The sequence below is a fragment of the Xenopus tropicalis genome, chromosome 8, assembly GCF_000004195.4.
Source record: "Xenopus tropicalis strain Nigerian chromosome 8, UCB_Xtro_10.0, whole genome shotgun sequence".
In the NCBI taxonomy this organism is placed as follows: domain Eukaryota; kingdom Metazoa; phylum Chordata; class Amphibia; order Anura; family Pipidae; genus Xenopus; species Xenopus tropicalis.
In genome coordinates, this window is record NC_030684.2 from 37,584,783 (window position 1) to 37,593,199 (window position 8,417).

Genomic DNA, 8,417 nt, shown 5'->3' on the forward strand with positions numbered 1-8,417 from the left:
TAATCAAATAATTCACATTTTTAAAAATGATTCCCTTTTTCTCTGTAATAATAAAACAGTACCTTGTACTTGATCCCAACTAGGATATAATTAATCCTTATTGGAGGCAAAACAATCCTATTGGGTTTAATTACTGTTTAAATAATGTGCTTAGCAGACTTTAGGTAGGAGATCTAAATTACGGAAAGACCCCCTTATCCGGAAAACCCCAGGTCCTGAGCATTCTGGATGATGGGTCCCATACCTGTACTAATAGGGTTATTTGTTCTGCCTCTAAGGGGCTGATTTACTAAGACACGAATTCCGACCGAATTGGAAAAATTCAGATTGGAAAACGAACATTTTGCGACTTTTTCGTATTTTTTGCGATTTTTTCGGCGCCTTTACGACTTTTCGGAAATTATCGCGACTTTTTCGTTACCAATACGATTTACGCGAAAAAACGCGAGTTTTTCGTAGCCATTCCGAAAGTTGCGATTTTTTCGTAGCGTTAAAACTTGCGCAAAAAGTTGCGATTTTTTCGTAGTGTTAAAACTTGCGCAAAACGTTGCGCCTTTTAAGTTTTAACGCTATGAAAAAAGCGCAACTTTTCGCGCAAGTTTTAACACTACGAAAAAATCGCAACTTTCGGAATGGCTACGAAAAACTCGCGTTTTTCCGCAAAAATCGTATTGGTAACGAAAAAGTTGCGATAATTTTCCAAAAAAAATCGCAAAATACCGATCATTACGAAAAAAACGCAATCGGACGCATTCGGCCCGTTCGTGAGTAAGTAAATGGGCCCCTAAGTGTACAAATACACAGGGAGGCCAATGAAGGAAAAGTCAAGTTACCAGAATCTTAAATGATTTAGTAATCAATTCTAAAGCTATAAAAGGTTGGAGGTAAATTTATTGTATCAGTTTTCCATTATGTAGGGTAAGTTTTTTAGATGACATATTAAACATCTTATAGAGTGGTCTAGTTAACAACATTGCTGCCCCATAGAGCTATAAGTACAGCCTTTGCCACTTACACTAAGTGCACAAATGTATTCACAGTGCTCTCTTGTGTCCCTTTTGGCCGGGTGACAATGTGGGTTGGAGCTAACTCCACGGACTGTCAGTTCCTGACACTGCTCAGCACCCAGAACTACAGATAGGGACCAGCTGGGGACAAAACAAAATAAGGATTTTAACAAAATAGATGGCCACAGAATGCAAAATGAAGGAGATAAAGGAAGAAAGAGTGGCTAGCAATAACAATGCAACTTAAAATAGAAAAAGGAAGAGAATAGCTAGAAACGAATGCAAAATAACCGAGAAAAAGAAAGTTTCTAGGGACAACGGAATGAGGCTGTATGTATACCTAGAAGTGTAATGGATTTTGAAATCCCCTGGATTCTGTGTGCTTGTGCTAAGAGTGAGGCAAATAGCACAGTGATAGAAAACCTGGTACTTCCCAATAGCGATCAGCAACTCCCAGCATCCTGACTCCAGTACTACTAACTCTGGCACAGCTAATGGAATGTGTGGGAGATGCCTTTGGGGGGGGTTTGTGCACAAAAATTCTTATGAAAGAATCCCAGGTTTGCGCATTGTTTTAGTTTTTGTTCTGAGTTTTAATTTGTTTGTTCAGATCTTTTAATAAACGACTAGACATTTGTGGTTTCGTGGAAATTAGTTTAGTGGTGGTCAAAAACACCACTAAAATCATTATGTTGATAAATGACCTCAAGGAACAACTCTGTATAAATTGCTAAATATGCTATATAGAGCATAAAAGTAAATAAAATATCCATTTTTGACAACATGCACTTAGATTTGCACTGTAATTTGCAGACATGGTAGCCATGATTTTAGTAGAGTAGCTACAGGGGTTGCAAAGGCACCAGAGTCGTGGGACCTCAGTTTGCTAGACATTTGTCTGCATCTGGTGTAGATTTAGTAACTGGGTTAAATGGCAAAAGTCTGGTGCTTTATTTTAGCTTGCTGTACTTTAATAAATGACCCCATGGTGTCCAAAAGACCCTTAAGTGACTGCACTACTAAACAGTTTTTACTGTATATAGCAAAATTCTATGTAATCCAACTACAGAAGTAGGGAGTTTCCTATGGGAATCTGTAAAAACAATTGCTAGATATGCAGGGGGCTTAAAAAGGAAATAATATGATCACAAATCTTTTAAAGGAGTAGTTCACATTTTATTATTCTATAGACAGTGGTGTGCTACAACAGACTGATTTTTAGGTATTTTGTGTTTTTTTAATTATTTACATTTTTTGCTGTGACCAGGTGAAAAGGTGCTTTGAATAGGTCTACCTATAACTTACTAAACCCTAAAAATGAATATGGCTAGAAATGCCATATTTTCTATACTAAACTTATTAAACCAGCCTAAAGGTTCAGCATCTCTATAGTAGTAATGATCCAGTACTTCAAAGTTGGCACAGAGGGTCACCATACTGAAATCTGTTGACTGTCTGTGACACTCGCACTCAGTGTGTTCTGTGCAGCTGTTGATAAGCTAAGCTTGTTATTAAGCAGAAAATTAGGTTTGTCTGTCATAGAGGTTGATGCTACAGGGCTGATTATTAAGTTATGATGCTAATTACCCTGGTTTCTGAGCTGCCATGTAGTAATAAACTGTATTATTTACCAATCGGCCTTATATCATGACATTTATATTTTGTATATATGGTATACTGTTTATATACTAAGCTCAGTAAGTGACAGCAGCATGTGCAGGGAATCAGCAGAAAAGATGGGGAGCTACTGGGGCATCTTTGGGGGCACAGATCTTCCCTGCTAAAGGGCTGTTGGTGCCTTGGACTGGTACAGAAGCCAAAAACATAATGTACAGCATTTCTAGCCTACATCTTTAGTTTAGCTTTATTTCCTTTTCAAAGGTAAAATTTCCCTTTACTAACCCCACTAGCATTTTTTCTGGGCACTTGATGGCCAATGACATCAAGCACATAACAGAAAGTCACAAATTAATCTTTTTATTCATGGGTTAATTTACTTACTTTATTCCATGTTCATTGTATCACTTTTCTTCCTTGGCCTCATATGAGATCATCTTTCTTTTAATTTATGACCTATAAAAAATATTGTAATATACTAAAAATATTATTTAAATTACTATAAACTTTCTGAAAACCGTTGAAATTCTGAGCTGTTTGTACATAGGATAATGTCACAAGGTAATACCAGTCATAGTATAAATATGTCAAGTGATGAGATATGACCACAAATTATTATGTGTGCAAGTTTGTAAATAATAAAGCATCTCTCCAATAAACTAGAATAATGGGTCAAAAAAAGGAACAGGCGGAACACATCTGACATTTTACTGACTGGAAAGTTCCGTCTCAGAAAGCCACAGTGCATTTGTCCTGCCGATATTTAGGTCAATGTTATTTATGCAGAAAGAAAAATATCAGAGACAGGGTACAAGGTACCAGACACAGAAACCCTTCAGGCTGTAGGCTAAGCAGATATTACTGGTTAATATGTTTATTACTTAGGGAACCAGAGGGTCAGTGTAGCCTGTAGCAAGATCACTCTGCCTACAAGGAGCCCTTAATATTCAAAATAATTGAAAAGTACCAATTTGGTTTTAGTGAATAAAATTGCATACTTTTAACCTGGGTTTGTACTGTAAAAAAAATGCACCAGCCGCGGTTATTTTCCTTCTGAACGCCACCCCGCAGGCTTGTTTTCATAGGAATCCATTTTGTTGCACTGGGGTGGCACAGACACAGTACAGTAATGTTGGGAATTGCACAGTGCATGTGTTAGTCCCTGGGAAAACAAAACTAGATTTCAACTTCATAGGCAACTAGAAAATCAGCTTCAAGCAGGAGATGCTAAGAGAGTTAAGAAGAATTTTAAAGATGGCTTTCATAAGGAGGACTACTGTAATACTACCTTTTTTGTATGGAATGTTGTTATATAGTCTGTGAGTATACAGAAACATCAAGGTTGGAGTGGAGATCACTTAGTGGGTATTATCTTTGCCTCACCTAAACCCCTCACTACCTTTTCTGGTTATTCTAAGTTACACTATTATTTAAAGAAAGTGTAGCATGTCTAAAATGATCCTTATGGTATTTGGTACACAAAATTGTCCTCCCACAGAGAGGGAAGTACCTGGAGCCTTTTGAATGTTACAAGAGTGCTTATGTGTACAAAGATTTGGGGTCCAGTTAGTCAGGGGAGGGCCAGGCCAACTAGGGCCCTAGGCAATCTGGTTGGCCACCACGCCCCCCCCCCCCCCCCGCTCACGTGTGCACACAGGCACAATAACATTGTGGGGAAGGTGGGGTGGAGCACACTGTGTGAGGTGCCAGGAGCAAGGCTGCAGACTTGGGGTAGGCAGGAGAGGTACTTGCCTGGCACCCTCCCATTGTTGCACCCTAGGCAGGTTCTGGTTCTGGCCCTGCATTTAGTCGCTTTTCCCTGTGTTTTGCTTTCTGTATTATGCCCACAGCAATATCACAGTAATTCATGCACCTGCCCTTAAAGGAAAAAGAAAGCCAAAGTCACTTGGGGGTGCCAAAATGTTAGGCACCCCCAAGTGACTTTGACCACCTACCTTTTACCCCGGGCTGGTGCCCCTGTGAGGAGGGAACAGCACCAGCCCGGGGTAGCTGCCGGCGCTTCCTTCCTTCTGTTTCGCTGCGCGCGCATGCGCAGTAGAGTGAAAAGCCGAACTTAAACATTAAAGTCGGCTTTTCACTCTACTGCGCATGCGCCCACCGCTGGCATTCCGGAAAAGGAAGCCAGAACACGGAAACGATCCGCTCCAGGTGCCCCGGGCTGGTGCTGTTTTCTCCCAACAGGGGCACCAGCCCGGGGTACAAGGTAAGCGGTTAAAGTCACTTGGGGGTGCCTAACATTTTGGCACCCCCAAGTGACTTTACCTTTCGTTTCCCTTTAAGGCCAGGGTCGGACTGGGGGGGAGGGGCCATGTCCCCTGCAACCCTTAGGGGCCCCGCTGCACCCCCTAACCACCTGCAGGGGCCCCCGCTAAGCCTCCCTAACCCCCCACAGGGGCCCTCGCCTGACGTCCGGGGAGCACCGGAAAGGGTCAGGGAAAAAACCCTGTGGGCTCTGGCAGCCCAGTTCAACCCTGCTTAAGGCCATTCCCAAGCATTGCAGTAGGTGAAATGCCGGCCATAAAAATTCATATGCACTCAGTACTGTAATTATAAGGATAGACACAACAACTTTGAGGAAAGGCCTTGGGGAGTAGGGGACCACTGGAATTCATAGTAATGATTTGAGACAACTTTCAGACATTATTGAAAATCTGCTAAATTTAGCAAACCATGCAGTTTTGTAGTTTGGAGTAGAAAGACATATTTACTGTTTTTTAATTTATCTTTCCTAAAACATACAAGTCCCATCCCTGCGCCTTTTGAATGACAAGCAAGGTAAAAATAAAAGTGCAATTGCCCCCTTTTTTTGCCCTTTGCACACTGCATGGGGCATTGTAAATGAAATGAAAATTACTGCTGTGGGTTTTTGATCTATAGAGGCCTTTCCATAAAGCTATACATATCTGGAACTGGCACGCTCAGGAGACACTGACTGATGCATATTATAAAATGCACTTCCAATTTATCTATATATCATAAAATGTACGTAATCTTAACATTTTTAGGCATTTAGTCATGTATCTTGTTAGAGAAGGGGAATTATGATGCAGACACATTTAGGTTTCCTAGGTAAACCCAGCAAATGCCTTTAAACAAAAAGCACATTTCAGAAATCTGCAATTGCATTTAATCCAAATAAAGTGTATGAATCAGCTGTCATCTATTTCATCTTGCCCATAATTCCTTGAGGTTTATTTAAGCTTTATAATGGCCATAATAACTTACAGGTGAGCCAATGATTATTTCAGGGGGCAGCTAGAACTAGATTTGACTGAAACCTCCCACCCTCTTTATAATATTTTTCAGTACCCTCAGTGCCACAGCTGGTCCTAGACATTATTACTGTGGGTTGAGCGGTATCAGGAGCTGACAGTGCCTAGGGCACCGCTACCCCCTCCCCTTCTCCAAAACTGTCACCCAGCCAAGACTGACACAAGCCAAAGATTATCAACAGCCCTTAACTCATTCATGGGCTTATGGCATTAGCACAATGCTCATCCCAGAGGCTGAATTAAGCTCTTCCAGTCTGTTGGATGGTTCCTCACTATTTGTACTTGTTGCAATTATTAAAACTGAAGACCCAATAGTAAAGAGAGAAACAGCTCCAGGTATAAGACCTGTTATGTAGAATGCTCAGGACCTAGGTATTTCCAGGAATCAGGTTTTCGGGAATCTTTCCATAGTTTAAATCCCCATATGTTCAGTCTACTAAAAAAAAAACCAAAAATAATTTAAGCATTAAATAAACCCAATAAGACGTCCTCCCCATTAAAAGAGGGACACCTGCGGGCAGAGGAGCGCGGACAGGGGTAGGGTCTGGGCTGCTGAGGCCCATTAGGGCCAGGGCCCACCGGGTTTTCTCCTGGTGTCCCGGCAGCCCAGTCCGACCCTGGATAACGGATCCCATACCTGTACTAAAGCTGATAGGATAATCATAGGGGGTCCATAATCATCAACATATCAGATCCTCTTTTAAGGAATTTAAACAGAAAAATCATATTTTACTTGAATTTTTCTATTGTTTTGTTTATGGAAACTTTTCTCCCCCAGGCTGGTTCTTCCTGTTGCACAATGTTTCTAGAGCAAGTCTGGGTGAGGCAAAGGTATAACGTGACAGGAACCTAGATGTGTACACAAGAACACAGCCAAAAGTACATCCATCCATCTATCATTCACCTCTTTGCACTTTTTTCCATGAATTTATTTTTAGCATACTATGGGACTAATTAGCTAACACGAGTGCTATAGTGAAGCAGTGCAGTTAGCCATAGTGAACAGTATTTAGAGAATGAGATGATGCTTTCTGTGGGCACATGCACTGGTGCAATACAATAAGGGTCTTATTTTTTTATATTGGAGACAAATATCACCAGTGATGTTGTCCATAGCAACCAATCACATATTTGCTTTTGTTATCTCACTTGTAGGTGACTGTTGCTGACTAATTGCTGATCGTTTGTTATTGGCAATGGGTGATATCTGCTATGATAGCATTGCGCGTGCATTTTCTTGCGCACACGCAGGGGGAAAGGCCTAGGGCGCCTGGTTGGCTTGGCCCTCTCCTGTCCCATGGCCTCAAAAAACATAGACCTCCCTACAAGACCACTCAGATTATATCACGTTCTTCTCACCCAGGAGTATTCATTGCCAGCTGGCACATAGATCCTGCCCTAAAAACCTGGTAAAGAACATAAATCCCTGCACCAATATCAGTCCAATCAGCAGGAAGCTGACTCATAGTCTAACTAACTGAGCATGTTCACTTGGTCTGGGTCTTGGTCCAGGAGCGAGGCATTATGGGAACTTTCTTTACACAGCTCAGCATTTTTTCTTCCTGTTTGGCTTCTGACCATCTGAACAGGTGAAATATGGGGAGACTTAAGGGCACTATTGAGACAACTGAAGGTATGCCTGCAGCTTGAGATTAACTGTTTATTAGCCTTTCCTTCTCCTTTAATGAAGATGACCTACTTCAAGGGGAACAATCACTAAATTTATTATAAGCTTTGTAATAAAGGAATGAATTTTGATATTCTCCCTGACAGATGACAGGGACCTTTGATTGTAAGCTCTGTTGGGGACATGAATGAGGAATAAAGGTGCTGCCTATATGTGTCGCTATATATGTATGTAATACCCATGGTGTGTAATTTACAGTACAGTGGGTTATCCATGCAATTACTGAATGTTTTATGACCATTGTTTGGCAAAGTGAATTATTTTATGTGTGGGCATATAAAAATTGCTGCATAAAATCTGTGCAGACAGCAAAGCTTTTGTGGTGGGACCACTAGCATGAAGGCAGCATCTGAGCACAGGGCCTTGCTAGACATCAACCCTTGTTCAGCAAATACAAGCAGCACTACATTCACAGAAAGGTGCTGCTTTTTGTATTCAAAAAATATCAACTTTCATGTTTGTCCCTTTTTGATGCCTTTAAAAATAGAAATCTCTCCCCTTTAAAAGCTAAGAGACCAATTAGGCTAATAAGAGACCCTAACTCTAACCCTGATCAGGGGGCACATTTCTCATAAACTGCAGGGAAGTGCGAACCCATGCAAATTAAGAACAGAGGTAAATATTTAGGGCCAGTATATTGGGTTTATCTTGGCATGGTATGGTGACTTGCCAATTTTCTGCTGAAACTTGAAAATAAAATCCACTGTACACATATACTAAATAAAGCATACAATAAATAAATAAAGCATACAATACAATACAATACTAAATAAAGCATAAAGAAAATATGGGGCCAGGGAATGAGCATTGATC